The sequence below is a fragment of the Chamaea fasciata genome, unplaced genomic scaffold (genome assembly GCF_029207755.1).
Source record: "Chamaea fasciata isolate MVZ Bird 193981 ecotype frontalis unplaced genomic scaffold, bChaFas1.0.hap1 SCAF_6, whole genome shotgun sequence".
Lineage (NCBI taxonomy): Eukaryota > Metazoa > Chordata > Aves > Passeriformes > Sylviidae > Chamaea > Chamaea fasciata.
This window is the reverse complement of record NW_027094091.1, coordinates 9,620,305-9,642,122: the sequence shown is the minus strand read 5'-3', so window position 1 is coordinate 9,642,122 and position 21,818 is coordinate 9,620,305. Positions and strand designations below refer to the sequence as shown.

The window sequence follows — 21,818 nt, the reverse complement described above, 5'->3', positions numbered from 1 at the left end:
TTAACTAGTCCATTTGTTGGGAATCAGAGCCCCTGGACTGTGTTCCCACTGTAATTTAGAGATACATTTATTTAGATGAGGCCCTTAATCTCCCTGGGTCTGTTTCCCAAAAGTAAAAGAGAAATAATAAACCTCAGAAATCTTCATTATGGGTGTCTTGTAAGGTTTAATTAATTTGTATGGGATGTTAATGTCACCATATGAAAACTGGCGTGAGGGTGAAGTGTGTGTGTGTATAATTACTTTTAACTCTCACACACACACGTTGTTAACAGAGCTCTGAGAGGGCTGCAAGGCCAAGCAGGCAGGAGCAAATACCAGCTTGGCTTATGGACACTCCCTTGTGACCTCTCATTATGGCAAATATTTAATTACACCATCATCTGCTGTCATCCCAGCAGAAAGCGTGTCTCATTCACTTCACATCAGCTGCAGATTTTCACCTCCTTTAGCCAGGTCGATTCCCCTTCCCCATCTCCTCGGGAAGCTCCTGAAGGAATCATTGTGCCAAGATATTTTTTTCCTCATTTCAAGAACAGTTCCTTGGCATTCAGCAGCTCGATGTGTGTGTGAAAACAGTAGCCCTGACTTCCCAATTGCAGATACATTTCAAGAACCAGTTTCCAACTTGGCTGGCAGGAGTCCAGCACTGAGGTTGGCAGAAAGTTTTGCCCAGCTGGGATGGGAGTGGGGTGCTGCAGCTCCAGGTGCCTGCACGTGAGTGTTGCAGAGGCAGGCACTGAACAGATGCACCGTGGCTATGGAAAAGATCATGAACTGACCCATTTTGTGGGGGTCAAAGAACAGTAAGATTCCCATCTGTTACAACAATTCCTGTTGAATTTCAGGTCTATGAACCAGGAATTCTGTGCCAATGCTCATTTCTTTCTTACGGTTCTTTCTCTCTCCTAAGAGAGAATAACTCTGTCTAGAACATGAGGGGCTCACATTCATATTTCATGTTCTGAGGATCGACTCTTTTATATTCAAATTACTGATGAGTGAGACAATTGTTTTCTAAAATTAGGGGATAGGAGATCCATGGAAAAATCACTGAAAACAATAAAATGCAGTTACAGGATTTATTATTGCAGACTTTGCATTGTATTTCCCCAAGCTGTTGGGGTTCACTCATTGTTTTCAAATACTCTTTCTAAAGGCTAATTTTGTTTTAAAGAGTATTTGCTACTGAAGACTGCCTGTACAGCTAATCCATTATCTAGCACTAAGCTCAAATACAGTATTTGCAGCGTTAGGATGTGCTGGATAGTGCTGAGCACCTCGTGGTGTTCAAATGTTTGAATTCAGTGAGGCTCATTGAATAAACCCTGCTTCATTCAGCTGGGAGAATGGGTTATGAAATTAGCAGAAGTGCCATCATTAATACCTACTATTCTTGTGCTTCAGTGGAAGATAATCATGCTCATTGCTTTTCCAAAAATAGAGGTGTTTTTCCAGGACACAAATTACTTTTTCTTTTTTTTTCCTCTCTTGTTTAAAACTATTCATTATTGTGAAAGTAGCAAGGAAAATACATTAGGACAAAATTGGCATTTCTGTTCCATAGATTGAAACTTCTTCAAGAGCCAGAATTTTTAGAGAGGAGGAGAGCTGTTATATTAAATTAAAATATTGCTCATTTTACATTGTGTTTGGGACAACTGCCATAGGCTTTTTTTTAGCATTATTTAATTTCTAATTTAAATAGTATCTTGTTCTTAAGACACTGGCTGCATTCTAACTCCCCATTCAAGGCAAACCTTAGACTCTGGTGAAGCAGAAATAAATGATCATGAAGAAAGAAGGATAAGTAATATCTAAACAGAGGAGCCAGGATTGTTTTCATCCCTCAGATCCACTTGCACAGAATGAATTTGGTCCCATGTAAAACCCTTTTTCCCAGTCCAAAGCATCTGGGGTGTGGAGCATGTCATGAACTTACAGGATGTATGCTGCTGTCACACTCAGCTACAGTGGCTCTGTGCTGGTCATCTGAATTTATGTCACTCCACTGGTTTGGAGCAGTGTCACCATCATTTCCTGTCCTCTTCAGTTGAATTACACATGTTCAATAAAATTCAGACACTGATTTGGTAACCCCAGGTGTCCGTTTCTTGAATTACCACCTACCAAAGTAGCTCCATGTCTGGGCTGTCATGTAGATCACGTGGGTGGTGATGCTGGCCTGCATCCTTCAGGCGTTAGTTCTCCCAAGAAAGTGGATGTTAGCATCTTTTCTTTAGAAAAACAACATAAAAACCTCCAAAACAACAAATAGGGCAGCAGCATTTGATGCAATTAACAGCTGATATGTCAGCTTACTGTTTGATTTTGCAGCCAGAGATAACAGTGACTCCAAAGGCCTTGTAGCCAAGAATGGTGCTGTTAACCCTGCCGTGTTGATGAAAGCTGTGGAAGTGTCTTTGAATGATGTGAAACGTGAATTATCCAGCGCATATTGGCTGAAGTATCTAGAGTTGTACAACTTCATTGTGTGTTTTTCTGCTCAAATAGCTTCAGAACTAAGATTTTGAATGATTGCAAAAAAAAAAATCTGAAATGCCAAAACCATAATGAACATTTTAGAACTGACCTTTAGAAGGTACTTCTATACACTTTGTGTGCAGATTGTTTTGAACAATCAGACTCCTACTCTGAATTCTCAAACCAGTTTAATAAGGCAGGCCCTGTGATAATATGGTGATAAACAGACACTAACCATAGTTACTCACTTTTGAAGTACCTGAAAACCTGTAGCATCCACGTGCTAACAGTCTACAAGACATTTAATAGTATAATCCTCTGAGGTGCTGAATAATTGCCAAGTAATATGAATGTATTTCTGTGGCTGCAGTGAGCCTCTCTGTAATGCTGTGAGGTAATTGTGGGTGCACAGGATGTGGTTTGAGTGATGAGAGAAATTTGTCCGAGCCACTGGGCTGAATGCTTGCACGCAGCAAGGTCCACGAGGGATCATGTCTAATCTTGAATGTGCAGATGGTGAGGATTAGGTGTGAAGGGATGTAAAACCCAGCAGCAGCTGGGGACAGTGAAGTTCATTATAAATCTATTGAATATTTTGAACTGCTAGGTGAGAGCTGAGTAAAAAATGCAGCAAGAGGTGGCATTTTATTGATTCAGTGGATGTATTATTTACATAAATCTTACTTAAAAGCAAACAACTCTCTGATGAGCATCTGCGGCACCATAAAGCTGGAATATATTTATTAAACTGATTTGGTTCACCATGTGACCACTTCTTGAGTTTCCTGGATCTTGGAATTGAATATACACCTTAAAGGCTCAGTACTGGAACTCAGCATACTGCCAAACCTGTCTCACCTCCTCCTCCTCTACCAACAAAGTAATTCCTCTTGGAATGAAGAGTGGACCCAAAATAAATCAGAAAATCTGAGAGGTCAGTAATGAAAAGTACAAATAATAATAATAATAAAAGAAAAACAACAACAACAACAAAAACAAACCCAAAAAGCAAACAAACAAAGCAAAACCCAAATTTTTTTTGGTAGACTTGCTTTATAAACTCAAATTGCTTTATAAAAGATTGACTATTCATATCTCAGGAGGGCAGAAAGGTGGTGTGACCTGCACAGCATCACTCAAAGGCAAAGGGCAGAACTGGGAATTGGGTGCCTGTGCCTTGAGTTGCACTCCCTGGAACATTGAATGGAGTAATTTGGTGTAGCTGGTCCACTGCATCAGGGATTTACCAGTGGAAAATGTCCCTGTTAGTGGTCAGCCCAGTGAGAACTGGGACAGGCTGGAGAGGGGTGCTGAAGAGAGAGAAATCCAGGGCTTCCATGCAGGGGAGGTACTTGGGAGCTGAGGAGAGAATCCAGCAAACAGCTCCTTTGCTAAACTGGCTTTTCTCCAGGAAAACAAAGAAATTAAAAATTACATTGCTACAAGACTTTGGAAAAGAAAAAGAAACCAGGGGGCAGCATGGCCAGGACAGCTGACCCGAGTGGGCCAGAGGGATATTCCAAATGATAGAACATCATCCCTGTTTATAAACTGGGGGAGTGTGCTTGGGGATGGGCTGGGCACTGGGCAGTGGCTGCTTAGCATTGTGCCTCACTTGGGGTTTGTGCCTCTCTCTTTTCTCAACCACCATCATCATCATCATCATCATCATCATCATCATCATCATCAGTTATTGTTAGGAGTATCAATAATAATACTAAAATAACAGCAACAACGAAAATGATTTAATTTTATTTCAATTCTTCATCTGTTCTCATCCCAACCCTTGGGTTTTCCATTTTTGGGCCCCTCCTCCCCATCCCTGTGGGGCAGGGCAGTGAGTGAGCAGTCCCATGGCACTTTGTTGCAGGCTGAGGTTAAACCACAAAATTTCCATAAAGCCTCTCTTTAAAAAAACAAACAAACAAAAAAAAAAAAACCAAAAAAACCCAAAAACTTGTTACAAAGTCTTGACAAAAGAGACCTCTTTTTTTCCCCTTCCTTCTAGCTAAATTGAGTTGATTCAGGGATGGAAATCAAAGATGCTTACAGTTTGTTAAATCATGAAAAAATACCGTATTTTAAAGCTTTTGAAAATAATGCAAATACTTTGGCTAATAAGACTTACTTGTTAAAGCAATGCTTTGGTCACTGAAGATGCCAAATTGATGGCCCTGCTAAATAACAGCCTCCAACCACAGATGAAAGCAGTAGAAGCAATGGATTGTGATGCTAATTTCCATACTTTGAGCTTTAAAATTTTTCAGGACTTACTGTTTAAGCACAAAAGAGTTCTTCAGACAATGCTGCTGCTCTGAAATTTTTATTCTTTCCCTCTTCAGCTTGAAATGGCAAGTTAAAAATCGGTTCTCCTGACTAACTTTTCTTTGTAGATGAATCTCTGCTGAGGGTTCATACTGTGATTCTCATACATTATCTAAAGACATTTATTCTTCTTCTTTCTCATTTTATGTATTTTTATGTATAACTCTTGACTTTAATGGAGCTGCTCCCAGTCTTCCCTGCATGTCTGGCATTTATTTTATTTTATTTTTGCTTTTTCTTAGGCTGTATTGTGAAATGAGAATAAAGCCACCAGTTTGTTCTTTGAAAATATCCAGTATTATTGCTATTTATTAGAACCATTATGAAAACTGTGAGCTAAATAGAGATGATGTGAGGAGAATTCTAATTTTACTGACATGTAGCATAGAAGCATTTGGGAAATGGTGACTCTCACTCTGGGAATCAGTCTGGTTGTCCCTATAGATATGTATGGAAGTGGATTCAATTACTCTCATTTTAGTATGTTGATAAATATATTATTTGTGGATAAAACTGATTTCGTTTTCTTCTTTCAAGAATACCAGGATAAATGATGAACTTTGTATGTCTTCTTCTTGATTATAAGAAAGAAGGAACTCCTATTCCAGATCTTTCCTTTTTAGAGCAGAGTGGTTTTATCCGTAGAAATCCTATGCTTTAGGAATTGTATGAAACCTCAGACTGTACATAAATCAGGAGAATACCAGGAAAAGGTTTGACTTGTTTCTTACATGCAGGCACTGCACATCCTCTGTATCAAAGGTGAAGAGAAGTAATTTTTATTTTGTGAGTTCATCTGTACTGCAAACCATGAAACCCTGGCTGTCCCAGGAGCTTGTTCTTCATGAGGCCACCAGAGAGACACCACAAATGAACTTGTTGGCAGCACCAAAGTGTGGCAGCACTCAGACACAGCCCAGCTGCTATTTTAATTGGATGAGAGCAAAGCGAGGTTAATGTACAGCCCCAGCTTTGCAGCCCATCAGATTGACAGTGTTTCATTTTACTGTCAGTTATCAAAATGTGGTTTTTCTTCCCCGATCCTCTCTCATTATAAGTTTTGCACTAGTAGGGGGATGCAATTGATATGCAGGCAAATCGTTCCTGACAGAGAGATTTTGAAAGCTTTTAGATTGGATGTAAAGAAGGAACCCTTGTCTTTGCAGAGTCTGCTTAGCCCATCCATCTGCATTAAGCATCTTAGAGTTATGCTGAGCAGAAATGACACCTTAAAGAAGACTAAGTGCTGCTTAACTTTTTAATGTCGTTCTTGGGAGGTCTGAAGTTGAGTATTTTTCTTTTCCTGGTTGTGGTATCACTCCATCATTTTATGAAAAATAAAACAGTACTTGTGTTTTTAATAGTGGACTTTTCTATTGTTCCTTGCGCAACATGAAGGTGGGAGTTTCTGCCTCAGTTTAGGGAGTGATAGTCCCACAGTGGAAGTCAATTGATGTGCCCTTAAATATCTATTTATGAGAGAAAAAATAAAGCCAAGAAGAAGCCTCTTACATTTCTTACCACCAGACCCCAAATATTGCAGACTTGTCTTTTAATCCTGCTTCCAAATCCATGAAGATTGTCATTAAAATTAAGGGTTACTTTTGCCCCAACACTTCATGATGGGGCGTTTCAGAACCCCAGTCTTGTTACTGTCAGGAATTTTGTATTTTTGGGATTGTATTTATTCCTAGTCAATTTACATGTGATTAATTTTATGCCAATCACATCCTTCATCTTAAATCTTAGTCTTCACCATTCCATTTTGTATCTTTCAGCAGAGCAGTCTTACAGTGGCCCCTCACAGCCATCCTTTTGCTACAACTGCACAATTTCAGCTTTTTTAGCTTCTTTTTGCAGCCCTTCTAACTTTTTTTTTTTTTTTTTTTTTTTTTTTTTTTTTTTTTTTTTTTTTTTTTTTTTTTTTGCTTTGCTCCTTTTTGGAACATAAATGACAAGAAGTGTTCCAGATGAAAACTCTGAAAACTCACCGCCTTACTCAATCCCATAAATTATTTCCTCTCTGTGCTTGCCCGACACTCCTGTTATTGCACTTGCCTTATTCACAGGTAGATTAAACTTATTTAGAGTAATAGATCTTCCCTCCAGTACCATTTGCACCTGATGATTGCCTGACTTAAAACAAATTCTTACCAGCGGTCCCTAGATTAAGCAGCTGAGCTTCACACTCTTCCTTTCTAACCAGTGTCATAAATTTAAACCTCGTGGTTATCCAGCTCTTCACAGTGAGAGGCATTCAGATTTGTGTTTTAGATTCTGTCCAGTTTTTTTCTGCATAATCAAATTTCCTGACTGCCAGTGTGGCTGTGTGATTGTACTATCTTTTTAGTCTTGTGTGATTTTTCAGTTTCTCCCTTGCCCAAGCTCTGCCCTGCCATTTCTTCCTTGGACATGCTGCAGCATCCTGTAGACTGGAGCAAACAATCTCCTTTTTCCTAACTCTGAAATTACTATTTTGTGCTCAGACTTTCCATTTTTGCCTCATTCCTGACCCTGTTCCTTGCTTTCTATTTTTTTTTTTTTTTTTAATATTCGGTTTCAAAAACCATTGTAAACCACAGTTCAACTTGGACTTGGGATTTATGAACATGGGTATAACCTTCCTGTACACTCTTCTTTAATGAAACATTTTCAAAATGAAACATTACTTAAAGTCTTTATTTGTATTTAACATTAGCTTCAAAAGCCTCATCTAAATTGACATTTCTGCCTCTGAGTTATACTTAAAAGAAGTACAGAAAAGGTCTATGATCACTTAATGTGCAGTGGAAATTACAGCTAAGAATAGTGCAAGGAAGTTTTGCTTTGGAGAAAGATTTATTTGAAGGGGGAAAGTACTTAGCTGTTCACAAGGAGCTAGGTCACGTAAGTATAAAAGTTATTTTCAACACTATCAAATTCAAGGTTAAAAGCTCATTCAACTCTTTTATATTAAAGGTAATATTTATAATATTGGTTACATTGGATTGTGCTGCTCGAGACATTTTAATATTAACAGTGTAAATGCTACAACAATGGTACCTCTGAGAAATATGCAATATATGTCTGTGCTGGTAATACAATTCTTATTGCCATTATCTACTTTATCTCATTTCCATTAAAGTGATGGATATTAAGCAATATGAAATAGAAATGGCCATTTTCTCTATTTTCTGCTATTCTAGCTGGCAGTAGGTACCTGATGAAAATCTCATTTTATCAAGCACATTTTAGATTTCAAATCTGGACTGTAATGGGTGAATAGCAGGAATAACGCTAACAGTGAATTTGGTCATTAGTACGTACAGATATTCAAGAGATTTTCTAAGGGTGTTCAGTAATTGGCTTAAAAACATGACAATTCTTGTAGCTGTGCATAATTTAAATACTTTGCTGTTTGTAGTCATGTAAAAAATAGATAGGAAACTTTGTTTTATGTAATGTAGAAACAAAAGCTGATTTGCTGTCACAGAACTGAAAAATGCAGATAAAATAGTTTAAGGCTTCCTTCAGTTCAGATTTACCTTTTCATCATCTTTTTAAAGAACCATAGAATTACCTACAAGACAACTAAAAAATGACCCTGTCCCTTATACTCATTTAATTGCAAAATACAATCGAATTCTTCCCCAGAAGTTGTTCTGCCAGCCTGCCGAGGTCCTCTCCAGACTGACTTTTTACCCTTGCTGTGCTTAATGTGTAACTATCCATCTTTTTTCTAAGTTATTTGGAAGAATAAACAGAGAATCTTCTTTCATAGAGAAGAGAATATCTCTTCAAGGTGCTTGCAGTTGCCCTTTGTCCATTCTCCAAGAAGTTTTCAGGTACCGCAAGGTGCCCTGAACTGACTGGATGCTTTGTCTGAGGATCCCTTCCCCATCCACTGTCACCTTTCTATTGGCATAGTTTGTCTCTGTGGTTGACTCTCCTAATTCTGTAAAATATTGGAATTGACTATTCCAGTCATGGAAGTGGCAGATAATTCCCAAAAGTGCTGCCTCTGAAGGTGTGATGTAGGGCTGTACAGATGTGAGAGTCTCCTAAAAGCAAGGAAACGACGATTCTTTTAAAATCCATATGAACTTTTTTCCAATAGCCACTAAAAAAACAAGAAAAGGGGGGAAAAAAGCGCTGCAATTTCTGTAATTACCACGTTGCAGAGGAAACTTCTAGGGGAAAAAGTGAAATTAATATGATCCATTAATATGCAAAGCTGTAACTCAATACAGTAAAAAGAATTCATGGGCTTGTGATTACATTGGGTGCAGTTAATTGACTCTCGCTTCTTTATTACTTATAAACTGTGAATAAGATTTGACAAAGGCTCACACAGACTCGCACATACTGGTTTTATTAATCGGTAACTTTATTTTGTATTGCAATTAAGCCCTAAAAAACACATCTGTGTTCTCAGCTCTCTTGCCATCACCAGCATAACAAAAGCTTTGCGAGGTCAGGAGCCCTGAGGACCCCAAATACTTCGTGAAGCTGAGACACAACTCTGCTCACTTTTGCTTACCTGCAAAACACTTAAAACCTTTTTATTCTGAATCATTTGGCTGTGGTGTTTCTTTGTTTGTAGATGATAAACAGAACTGAGAGGAGCTACAAGCCCAGAATGTCCAACATTGCTGAGCATAAAGCCTTAGGAAATAAGTAATTGAAAATTGTAATTGACTTCACATAATTATATCCCTAATTTTCAGAACATTTGTATGTTAATCCCCAGGCAAAAATTGAAATACACTCTTCTGGGTTGTTTGCTTGTTGCAAAGGCAGAATATTAAAAAACTTTGTGTTATTCCCCTGCCTGGCTGTGTACTACAGGGTTGAAATTGTACAAATATAATGTGCTGGGACAAATCAACACTGAGCACAGCAGCCTCCCTGCTATTGAAATGCTGGAGAGCTGCCAAACAAACAAAAATAAATCATTTCATATGACATTATTTTGACTACTTTGACAAAAGGGAAAAGCAACAAGACATTAATTACAGGGCTCAGCCAAACTCTGCCACTGTTAGCAAAGTGTTGTAACACTGCTTTGCAAGAATTTGGTACTGAAATGGTGCCAAAATCCATATGTACCTTCTGGGTGCAGGTCAGTGCCATCAATCTGGAAACTGCTTCAGGATCAGTAGTGACACACACACAAAAAATCAAAATATTTTTCTTATTTATGAGTCTCACTGTATTACACTTCCACCACTTCCCAAGATTTGGGAAAGACTGTGGGCAAATTCACTGAAGGCTAAAAGGAGGGGTAAGGACAGAAAAGAATTTGCCTGGGTGAATTTTTCTTCCTCAATTTTTTCCTTCTCCTCTGTCTCCATTCAGCTCTTTTGGAAATTGATTTTAAAAAGAAGACTTTGCAGTGTTTGCTTTATGTGTCCTTTTGGTTTTATCTTAAATGCTTGGAATTGAAAGCTGCTTGTTTTTTGTTTGTTGGTTTGGGGGTTTTTATGTTTTTCTTTTTTTTTTTTTTTTATTCCCTCTTCTTTTTTCTACCTTGACCTCTTCTGAAATGCAAGATTTAGTTGTTGGTCAAAGGTGAGCTCTTCCTTTACACTGTGTTTTAGCAAAATCTGGGCTAAAATTGGGACAGTTCAGTTCTTAGAAAAACGAATTCTGTCTCTTCCCAGTTAGTGAAGAGGTTATTCTGGGAAAGCTGTCACAATTCCATGAAGTGCTTTAAATACTCCTTCACTCTGTAGGCTTTTGGCCAAGTTGTGCTCAGGAGTTCAGATGGTGAGGTAGGAGCTAGGGTGTGCTTCTAAATCCAGAGGCTGATGTAGGGAAAGGAGAGCTCTTCACCTGAGAAATACTCCCCCACAAGAGTCGGAAAGGGATGTTGGGAACTCTTAAGTGATACTTGAACAACACAGCTCCCTGGAGGACATATCTCAGAGCACATTTATCCACTTCCTTTTCCTCTTGTTTGAGTGCCCTCCTGTGCCAGGGAGACAAAAGCCAGGCCCAGCTGTGTGGTGAATTTCAGACAATAAAAGCATTTTGTCTAATTTTTTGCTTGTTGTCCTTTCTGCTTGGCTACCTCAGTCCAGTGGGGCTTGAGGCAAGCAAGGATGGGAAGGATGTGCCTCTTGGCTGACCTGAAATCTTCTTTCTGTGGCACCTTTCCAAGCACTGTCTCCAACCTTCCCAGCACCAACAGGCTTCAGGATGGATGTCCAAGACTTTGGGTTGTGGTCTCCTTAGGGCCATGGCAGGGTCTGAGGGAGGGGAAGCCCTTCCTCCAGCCCAGTTTGGTGTCACTTCAGCTCTTTAACACAGATTGAGAACAGGTTGTTCAGTGGGGTTAGAAGAAACCTCAGCAGGTGGGGATGGCAAATATTTGGGCTCAGCAATCACTCTCACTCTCTACACACTGAGCAAGAGAGGCTGCAGTTTCTAACAGGGCCACCATCGATCTATGGGATGTGTAATCACATAGAAAACTCTTCCTTTGTTGTTTTTTTGCCATTGGTGTGGAGGGGTTTGAATAGAGGGCAGTGAAACAGAGCCATGTGCTTGGGAAAGCCTCCCAAGTTTGAGTGGTGCTTGAAAATGTCCTGCTCAGGGACTGGAGTGGTCTGTGAACAAATGTGAATGTTAAAGGAGCATCAGCTGAAGAAAAGCTGCTGGATTTGAGCTGATTTTTTGTGTCTATTTGCAAGTTTTTAGACTAAAAGTGCTCCTGCAACTCCTCCCTCCTAGGTGGGCTGTGTATTCAAAACAGGCAATCTGAACATGCACTGAGGGACTCTGACATCCAAATTTTTTTTCTCAGAAGGAAGAAAGCGACAAACTTCATTCAAATATCAAGAAACTGTTTAGAGAAAATGAGTGAAAAAAAATCCACGAGTGCATTACAAACTGCAAAACAAAATGACAGCCTCCTCAGGTGAACCTCAGGGAGTTCTCTGCTGCTGATTGCTGTAGGTTAGACCCACTGTGGTGTAGAGAGCTATGCAAAGAGTCATGGAATTGCCAAACAATTATGAAAGCTCATCTAACATCCTGAAAATTATGGTAGGATTCAGGTAATTTGGATCATAATATCTAAGAAAATTAAACAAACAGTAGAAAAAGGGTTGTGGGACTTGAGCAAAGAATTGTGAGAAGTGATTGAGATGGCAGAAATACACCATGCTTTTAAGTAAGAATGAAGAGATGAGTAGAATTAAAGGAGTTTGTTAAGCATATTTGATGGATACAGATTGAGACACAATAATTGATTTTTTCTTGTAGTCTTGCATTGTGAACAAAAGCAGAGACAAAGCATTTGAACTTTGTGTAAAGACTTTGTGATTTTTTTTTTTTTCATAGGTAGGACTTCAATCTCTTCCATTCAAAGAACCTGATACTCACTTACAATCAAGACCCAAATTAAAATCTGCAGAGAAAGTTCTTCTTTCCATAGTGGCAGATTAGTTACACGATACATCTTAAGACTGACTGTGGTACCAAGCCCTTATCTTAAATAATTTTTAATATATAAGGTAGAGGAAGAAGGCAATCCAGGCTAATGTAATTTTGTTTGGATTTCCAAAGGAAAGGTAGACAGCAGTGTTGAATTTAATTGGCAGTAGTGACATTGTAGATGTCAGTATGTCCTGCTGTCCAAAAACTAAGAGCTGAAAAACTTCCATAGTCTTTCAGACTGTGAAAGTGTCTTGATGGTAGTAAATGGACCACTCATCTTTTAATTAAGAAAAGGGACATTAAAAAAAAAACAGGTATTCCTGCACTGTCTCAGTGTGGTGTGTGGGAGTCTTTGAGATGACATGTCCCTGCATGCTCTCTGCAAGACATCTGCAAAACCTTCTCCAGAGTCAGCTCCCTGCAGGGCCCCCTGGCAGCTCTGCTGGGCACCGAGCCTGCCAGTCAGCTCCTGTCCATCATGGAAAAGTGTCCTTCAGAAGGAAGGGAATCCCACTGGAAATACTGAATAAGTACTGTCCTGTTGCTTATTCAGGTTAGCAGAAAGTGTCACCCTGCAGTTCCATAATGGTTGAGGAAAAACAGATCTCATGGTTGGGTCACCATAAAGGGAAGAAGAGGATAAAAACCTTTAAAAGTAACCACAACCCCCGTAAGCCTAAAGAGGGGAGTCCTTTCTTCCAGCCTCAGTGGCTCAGAAGCACTGTTGGATATCTGGGGCCAAACCTCAGAAGAAATTCACCCAAACAAGGTCTGAATGAAAGCTTTTCTTCATGCACAGAAGCTTACCCTGCAGCCATGTAAATACACTGAGATCCAGCTGGCTGCCCCAGTGTGCCATACAGGGATTGTGTTAAGTCATGGGCAAATGTGTGGAGATCCCAAGTATTTAACCTCAAACTCTTCTCATTCTGGATGTGGTGGGCTTGCTTTTTCATTTCCTTTCAATTCCAGTCCTGACCCAGCACCTGCTTATTAATGAGAGAAGGGGATTCTGACTGATCTCATTCTGGGAATGTGTTTCCTCAGTTTTAGAAATTTTATCTCACTGAGGATGGGAAAGGAGGAAGAGATCAGGAGGATGCAGATTTGGGAGCCTGCTAAAGACACTGCCTAATCAACCAGGGTTCTGCTGTTACCAGAGAAACAGGACATTGCCTCTGCGTTTCCTGCCTGGGTGTGCAGAGCGTTTACTAAAAGCCTCCTGGGTTGTTAAGGCATAACTGGAAACAGGAAACAAAATCTGACATCTAAGAGTAAGAAAACTTTGACATAGTTTAATACAAATTATTAGAATTGTAATCTCCCTGAGACATGTTAATTAAAATAACACAACAAATGATGCCTCAGTGCAGAGTTTGACATGCACTGTGGCTTTAAGTTGTTTTTAATAAACATAGTAGACGTAATATCAATTTAGGAAAAAAAGATAAGCAGGAATAAAATTCAAATTTAAATGCAAAGGTTAGAGTAGAACAGATGACTCATGCTTTATCTGTATTGAAGTAATTATACAGTGAGAATTTAGAACAGTGGCTTTGGACTTATAAAGAGCAAATCACCATAGTGAGATTTATCTTCTAGCTAATTTTATGGGCAATACAAAAGTTTCTAAAACCTGCTGCTTAAAGGATGGGTACAAAAAGTCATTGCTTCTTGATTTCCACCTTTTTATTTTCCACTGAAGAACTTATCAATCATTCATGTTTACCAAATCATTTTACTTTTTCCCTGCGATTTCTTCTTGAGGCTGTTGATTTCTTTTCCTGTGCATCTTTAAACTTTTCAAATGATATTCATGTCTGCTAGAAATAGTTGCCAGTACATTTGCAGTGTAAGAGTCTGCAGGCACAGTGATAAACAAACGTGTGCTCTGAGGAGATTTGGGAGATTACTGAGCTTTTTTTTGTGCCTTAACTCACCTCTGAGCATCCTGAGTGCTTGCTGGGACTGGTGGCTCTGTTTTCAGAAATGTTTGATCATAAAACAGAACAAAGACATTTTAGTTATGAGGATTAGAGGGATCTTGATTGAAGCGTTTTTAAAGTCTGACGTCAATAGATGTCAACGTGCAGTGAGGTAGAAAGGCAGATTAGTGTGAGGCTATGAGGTGGTTTACAGATGGCTGAAATGCTGCACCAAAACATTAAAACATGATTTTTAATGCTTCTTGCCCCCTCAACCAGAATTTGTAATTTTGAATGCTTTTATATTTTTCTCTTAACAGTCGAGGTTAAAAAAGTATTGGTGTCTGATCTGTTTTCTCTCTGTGTTCAGAAAAAACCAGATTCATAAACACCATAATTAAGTGCTTTGCAGATCAGATTCTGCCTGCTTGGACAAAAGGAAGAAAAGATACCTTAACTCTGGGGAATGGAATAAGTTTTCACTGTTTCAGGGAAAATTTCAGGGTGGGAAGGTGAGTTGTGGAGAGATGCTAAAGAGACCATCCTGCTTCCTTGTGGTTTCTTTCTCCCTCTCCTCTACATCCAGATGAAATGGGAGGAAACTCAGGAAATAGAGGGAGCTGGGATGAGGTTTGGGCTTCAACATCTGAATACCTTTGTGCTGCAGGAAAAGTTTTTACGAAACCACTCAAAGTAAGTACAAGGCAAATAAAGTCTCTAGCCTAATACCTGATTGTCATATTTACTGGTTTGGAAATAACTGACTCCTTTGAACAGCACTGAGGATTTATCTACTGCTGTCCATCTTCAGATTCCACAGAAATATTTGTCAGTCTTTTAGCCCACTAAGCAGCCTGTTTCCTCCCTCCAGCCACTCATAGAATTGTTTCAGTTTTCTTGGGAAATTGCCTTTCGTGTTAAATTTCCAATTCACTCCTCTGGTTTATATAAAGCTTAACAGCACTTGCTTTTCTCCATGGTGTGCTGTGGTGTTGCTCATAAACAGTTTCCATTTTCATTTCACCTGAGGGCCCATTTAGGCGGTCGTGGTAGAAAGGCGTGGGCAGCCTCCCTCCCTCTCTGGGATTGCTGGTGATCCATTCCTACAATGGGGAGAAGCACCAGGAAAAGGGGTGCATGGGCAAAGGAGGGGTGGGACAAAGTTCTTGCAGGGTGAATCTGCAGACGTGGATGTGTTGAAGAAATCAGATCATTTCTTCACCTTTTGGTGATGTTACACTCCAATTATTCCTAGCATTTCTCTAGGGGATCGGTTTATTTTTCTTTTCTGACATTACAGGAGGAACGTGTGGTGAAACATTGTTTGGAAACCTGAGTTTGCAGCATGATTTCACACTTTTTTACATATCTATATATATCTGTATCTATCTATATATATCTGTATCTATATATGTATATGCAAAAATAGAGAGATATATACATATCTATATATATATAGATAGATGGATATATACAGACATATATATATATACAGACATATATAGATACATATATATAAATATATTCAGACACCTGCACTACATAAAATCCTTAACATTTACCATTTCTACCTGGTTGTTAAATACTTCACCCATCATAATAAGAGTGCCATTGTTATTTAATGTAAGAATAACATTGGTTCCTCTTATATTGTAAAAAGATTTTTGGCTTTTTTCTCCTCCAAGCTTCTGTGTAACTTGGGATTATGCAGATGGACCTTACCAAAGAGTTCTTTGTTGGGTGTGAGTCAGACAGTTTAAAAAACAGGATTTATGCAGCCAAGCAAAAGATCTGCACCTTTGTATCCCGGTGTATTTCACTGTCTGGATGTTCCAGCTTTGTTCCACCCCAGCTCAGACATTGTGCTGGGCTTTTATTCAGTGCAGAAACACAGAATGTCATATTTTACCTTATGCTGAGGTGCCACAGCTAACCAAGTGAAGAGCTTTCCATTAGATGTTTTGGCTACTACCAGAAGTCTTTCTTGTCTAGAAGATGGATAAAGCAAGAAAACAAAGTCTCCCGTGACTCTTAGTCTAATGTCAGCATGAAAGTAGTGGAGAAATGAATTTTATGTCAGTTAATAAACCATGCAATGAGAAACAGACTGGATAAAAGTCCTTTCAATACACTATTTATTCCAGAAATGGGGAGATATAAGATCAATGTTTCTTCCTCTTCGTATTACAAAATGGTGCTGTCTAACACCTATCTTAAAACAAAAAAACAAAAAAACAAAACAAAACAAAAATTTATTTATCTAAAAAACTCTCCAAAACCTCCTGCAATTAACATAAGCAAACCTGCAGGGCCAGAATATAAAACATTAGAGATGTTGAGATTCTTCTGAAGGATTTCTGCTTTAGCTTTTGTACTTTTAAGAGTAAAAATGTAGTAATAAACATCTTTATTAAAGTTTAATGTATTTCATTTTAAGAGCAAATAGATGAAAACAGAAGTGGTACTTTTATTTTTATTTTTTTTTGTCTGTACAATATAGTTTTGTCAGCTAATCAGTTAAGAAAAACTCCAGGTAATAAATAATTTTGCAAAACCTGAAGAGTAATAGCCCTCAGAGAGCAAGTGTTTTCAAGACTCCAGTGTGGAGGGATGCCAGGGCCCAGTGCAGTTAGATGGCTGTAATTACTTGAATGTGTTTTGTAGTGTATGAAATAACCTTCAAGTTCTAAGGGAAAAAGATAAAGACATAGAAATAGAATCAAATAAAGCCTGAATTCTGCTGTACTATCAGGAGGTTTTGGTAGGGAGTGGTTAACAGCATGTTTAACGATGATAATTGGGTGCATTTCACAGGATTTACCTTTTGTGAGAACCAATATGAAAATATTTAGGCAATTTGGGAGTTCTGTTCCAGTTTCCCCATGACTTTGCCCAAACTGTTGCCACATCTATCAAGAAATGAGGTTGTTAAATGATGCGGCTTCTCACATTCAGTGTTGCTTTCTCTAAAGAGCCACTCATACAATTTTAGATGGAGTTGTGACAGATGGGCTCCCAGGCAGATCTGGCTGGGTGGAAGTTTAGGTAGCTGCAATGACATCATGAGCCCTGAAATTTTGGTGGGAGGATGATTTTGGAGAACATACTTGGCATGCATGAGCTATCACCTGTACTATGCCATGAATAGTCTTTTGGGAGATCTGACAACAAAGTGGCATCATGGAAAAGATACACAATAATTTTATAAAAATACTCCACAAACATGAAAAATTGTGAAGGGCAGGCAGATTATTCTAAAACTTTTCCCTCTGCTGTTGTGTTCTGGATTTCTATCTTGAGCAAGGAAACAAGGAAGGACACAGAAATAAAAACTAGGCCTGGACCTGACCTGTGATGAAGGTAGAAACCCTCTTGCTTTGCCCTGTTTTAAAGGTCAGTTCTGAGAGACAGCTGCTCAGGGACCGAGGAGCTCCATGACCCTGCCTGCCCTTCCCAGGAGAGCTCAAAGACAAATCCTGTTTGGAAACTTGAAAGGGAAATCATTTGATGATACTGGGTTAAATGTTTAGCTGCTGTCATGTTGTCACTTTGAAAAGATCCCCTCTGCCCTGCTCAGGTGAGACCCCACCTGCAGAGCTGCCCCAGCCCTGGGGCCAACAGCAGAAGGACAGGGAGCTGCTGGAGAGAGTCCAGAGGAGGCCACGGAGCTGCTCCAAGGGCTGGAGCCCCTCTGCTCTGCAGCCAGGCTGGGAGAGCTGGGGGTGCTCACCTGGAGAAGAGAAGGCTCCAGGGAGAGCTCAGAGCCCCTTGCAGGGCCCAAAGGGGCTCCAGGAGAGCTGGAGAGGGACTGGGGACAAGGGATGGACAGACAGGACACAGGGAATGGCTTCCCACTGCCAGAGGGCAGGGAGGGAGGGGATCTTGGGAAGGAATTGTTCCCTGTGAGGGTGGTGAGGCCCTGGCCCAGGGTGCCCAGAGCAGCTGTGGCTGCCCCTGGATCCCTGGAAGTGTCCAAGGCCAGGTTGGATGGAGCTTGGAGCAACCTGGGCTAGTGGAAGGTGTCCCTGCTCAAAGCAAGATGATTTTTTAGATCCCTTCCAACCCAAACTCTGCTGTAATTCCAGGTGTGGTTCTGTGAAACAGACCTGGCAGGTCATAGAGTCACGGAATATCCTGAGCTGGAAGGAACCTACGGGGTGCTTCAAAATTCATGAAATTTCCACGACATAAAGGAATTCAAGCGGACCAGATAAATTTATTAATTATGCATAATACTTGAGAACCTTTGGGACATGGCAGTGTTGGGTATTTTTCTCGTGTCAGTGAAAGGACAGTTTGGTAAGGTGCCCTCCATGTGACCCAGTGCTGTTCAGCAGGAGGTGAGCAGAGAAAAGTCACCTTCAGTGTAACACTGTCCATGCTCTGTTGTGCCCCTTCTCTGAAGGTTGTTGCATCTTTAGTAGATTCAAGAGAGAAAATGTGTGAAAATTCCTTTGCATCAGGACAAATGTCAGCCACAGTGCTTGAGGCTATAGGACAGACCCAGTTCTGCCAAATTTTCAGGGACAGTAAGATCTGGCAGAAGGACAGAATGAGCAGCTGGAGAGCAGGAGCATCTTAAATCTCTACAGCTGTTTGCTTCTGTGCAGCTGAGCCAGAACTTCACTCAATTCCCCATTAGCTGGAACTGTAACAAGATAAATGGAAATAAAGCAAGGTTGCATTCTACTAAATCAAATTGTGAATGGTTAAATTGAGCCAGTGTTCTCACATAGATGAATCCTATGGTGCATTAGAAAAATAATTTAAAGTAGAGTTAACTGCAGGAAGACTTCATTTAGGAGTTCAGATTCAGAAAAACAATAATAATCTCTTTTCGAATGAGTTTGTATTATGCTGTATAAGACACACAGGAAAGTGTCTGGTTCAAGAAACAGCTTGATCATAATTTAAACAACCTCAGGGGGAAACTGAGACAGGAGTTTAGTCCTTTACTCCCACTCACCAGTGTCTAAACTACCAACATAATGTAAATGCCTGATACCAGGTAGAATAAGGTGTTTATTTCAGTATCTCGAGTCTGGGTTTGGGGTTGGCACGAAGGGCTTGTGTGCCAAAGGGAACGCAAACCTTCTTGCCGAAGGGAAGAGCAGCAATTTTGTCTGATGTACAGTGATGCCATTGAAATCCTGGTTGCAGGGAGAAAGGTCTGTACAGAAAACCAGCCCAGAGGACAGTGAGAGGTGCAGATTCAGCAGATTCACAGCCTGGCTCACACCTGGATTGGTTGGAATCATCTCCTGGTTTCTTTTTTTCCAGTAAGGAGTTATTAAAAAATAGGAAAAAAAAATGGAAGTGATGGTAGGGAAGGTGAAGGAACTGTTGGGAGATGTCAGGGCCTCATTCCAGTGGCTGTGATTTGCTCCATCCAGATTCAGATTCTTTTTTTTTTCAGATTTGTAAACTGAGTTTTCTTTACTGTCTGCAGCATGACATAAGGGTTTTTTGGTGTTTTTTTTTGTTTTTTTGGTTTTTTTTCATCCAGTTTCTTCTAAATTTGGCAATTCTGGTTCCTTGTTTAAAATCAGGTTCGGCTTGTTGGCTTTGCTTTTTTTTTTTTCAAATTATAATTCTTTATGGATCTGTTATATTTGAGAATTTTGAAACCAATGCCCTCAGAAATAACTATTTTTTTCATGTAGATTATACTCATAAAATGAAATTTGAAATATCAATTATTTTAAAAGGTCCAGCTGCTGAAATCCCTACATTTTCTTGCTCTCATGATTATCAGCTTCTTCTTCCATTTCACTGCCACTGTAGTGAAGTATCTCCCAGTAATGCATATTTAGTGACATGTCAAACAGCTGCTATGAACTATTTATCTTTCCTCTAATCTTTTTTTCAGAGTAAAAATACTTTTGTGTAAGACAGACATTGCATTATTAATGTTTAATTTCCTTGAAATTCATCTCTGGATCTGCTCCCTCATCTTTCTGGTTCTATAGATTTATTTCTGTTTGTGTTTATCTAGATCTTTATATATTCATTATCTTTTTTTTTTGTTTTTGTTTTTTTTTTTTAATTGAACATAGGCATTTGTGTTATTTTCTGTGGTTGTTTCTTTCCCCTGTGGTTTGAAGCTAAGCAATAAAGGCCATCTCCTGCATTGAGGAGCTTTACCTTTGTCCCAGGAGTGAGCCACAGGGGTGCTGCTCTCCCTTCAGATCCAGGGCTGGGAAATCAGTGCTGTTCCCTACCCTGCTTCCCCCTAGACTGAAGCTTCCAAGAAGGTTATGGTTTCCTGCCCAGCAGGATGGGACAAACTTGCAGGTTTAGAAAGAAAAAAATAATTTCTAAGTTCCTTAGCTAAAATCTACCTGTGAATTTTAGGCTGTATAACTCACTGGAAAATGAAATCTGTTTAAATCTAACTGCATAGATGTGAAGGTTCTTGCTTCCTTTTTTCCTTGCCAAGGTTGGGGTTAATACACAGGAAATGTAGGTTTTGTGTTCGGACTTGGATGTTGATTGTTTCTTATCTATTTACTGACTCACGAGCCGTGAGCTCTAACTGGCAAGTGAGAGAACAGAGGTAAAATGGAGCACCTCTATCTCTTTCCAAGGTTATTTAAGCAATAATTACCCAATAACAAGCTGACACCTATATTATACTTTTGACCCAATCATGACCACCCAAAGCCTGCGATGTGGACCACTTTCACCCAATTACAGAAAACGACCCAAACCCATGAAGAAGAAGACTCAGGCAACGCCTAAAATCCTCCATCTTGACTCACGTGTATTGCTGTATACTAAAACCCCACATTCTCAGTTTCCAGAATTCCAACACATAGATATTTTGTTGTTGCTTTAAGATGGTCATCTGGATTCAGTTACAGTTGTGGGCAATGATTGAAAGTCAGCTCTTGTTGGCTGCTGGGGAGGAGCTGGGAACAGTTTGATGTGTTTCACTTGATTAGCACGGGGTTGAATTGCACATTACTTTGTTTTATTTTGACCTAGAAAAGTGTCATTGTGGTAAAGGATCATTGCTTGCACCTGGAGAAAGGCCAGCCCATGGGCACTGTGGGCTGTTTGCCGGTCTTAGATGACTCTCAGAGGGAAGCTGTAAACATTATTAATCGTAAAGTAAAGCAGGTGTGTTAACGATCATAATCAGGTGATTGAAATGAGCCACAGGGGATGATTTGCTAGACCAGATGTAGGTTCCAATACAAAATACTGTATTATTCCTAATTTTCACTGCTACAGAGATACTTATCTACAGGCATGTATGTATGATCTTGTATTGAGTAAAAGATTTCTCTTATGGAGCAAGAACACCTTAAAAAGTAAAGTTACTGTGATTTGTATTTTGGTGGGGTGTTTTGTTTGGGCTTTTTTGGTTTTATTTTTCTTTTTTCTTAGCTGAGTACATGGTATCTAGTTCACATTTGGGCAGATTTGAAACAGTAATTATTAGTGAATTATTACTGAAATTTCAAAACAATCTCTACAGTCATGGATGAGGTCAAGTTTTTGCCCACTTTGAATTGAGAGGAGATGAGGGAAAAGAGAGATTAATTGAAGTGAAGTCTCCAGGCTCCATCACCTCTCTGTGGCAGGCAGCTGCAGAACTTGAAAAATGACTTTGGGCTGCTTGGCCAAATTCTGGTTATTTGCTTGGCTGCATGATAA

General features: G+C 39.6%; 1 protein-coding gene across 2 annotated transcripts in view; it reads left to right on the top strand.

Moving 5' to 3' along the window:
* The window catches only part of CTNNA2 (catenin alpha 2), a 466,643-nt gene that overhangs the window by 207,119 nt on the left and 237,706 nt on the right, over positions 1-21,818 (top strand). The gene's annotated exons all lie outside the window — the stretch shown is intronic.